The 762-nt window shown below is 34.9% G+C and overlaps 1 pseudogene; it reads right to left on the bottom strand.

Annotated features, from left to right (window-relative positions):
- Positions 1-359: 359 nt before the first annotated feature.
- Positions 360-472, bottom strand: LOC122903764 (annotated as a pseudogene).
- Between the last annotated feature and the right edge of the window lie 290 nt (positions 473-762).

Here is a 762-nt window from a genome sequence, read left to right as displayed (position 1 = left end):
TTGATCCATTTTGAATTTACTTTTGTGTCTGGTATAAGAAAGTGGTCCAGTGTCATCAAATTAGATTTTTTAAATATTGCACAAATCTAACTAGAAACTTTGAAAAAATGTAAACATAAAGCATGATGATTTCATATCATTAAGAATAAAAAATCTGGGGGCACATCGTGGCTCAGTCAGTTGAGCAGCTGCCTTCTGCTCAGGTCATGATCCCAAAGCTCTACATTGGGCTCCATGCTCAGCGGGGAGCCTGCTTCTTCCTCTCCCTCTCCTTCTGCATGCTGTTCCCCTTGTTTCTGCTCTCTCTCTCACTATCTCACTCTTTGTCAAGTAAATAAATAAAATCTTTTAAAAAATAAGAATAAGAAATCTTAAAAATGTTAATTAAGAAAATACTAACCAAAAAATCAATTAGCAATAATTGCGCCTCGGATAAACCTCATTGGCTACGATACTGCCACTGTGCAAAGCTCAAAAAATCAAAGTAGATGTTTATGCATAAATACATGCATGTATCTACCTGTATGTATGTATGTGTTTAAAGAGCAACACGTTTGCTTTGTAATAAAAAACAATCCATCAAAATCCTTAAGATTTGTGAAATTATGGCAAGATGAAATTCAATGTAGATTTGAGAATTTTTTTTATATTTTTGTGAGTTATTCAAGTTTCTTCTTCCATGTATCACCTCTTCATATAGGGGAGGCACCTCTGTTCCTTAGTTGGTCAACTTGTGTGCCCAAACCACACTGTAGATTTACA

The sequence above is a fragment of the Neovison vison genome, chromosome 3, assembly GCF_020171115.1.
Source record: "Neovison vison isolate M4711 chromosome 3, ASM_NN_V1, whole genome shotgun sequence".
Lineage (NCBI taxonomy): Eukaryota > Metazoa > Chordata > Mammalia > Carnivora > Mustelidae > Neogale > Neogale vison.
Note: the sequence above shows the minus strand (reverse complement) of the source record. Positions and strands in the feature narration are given on the sequence as shown.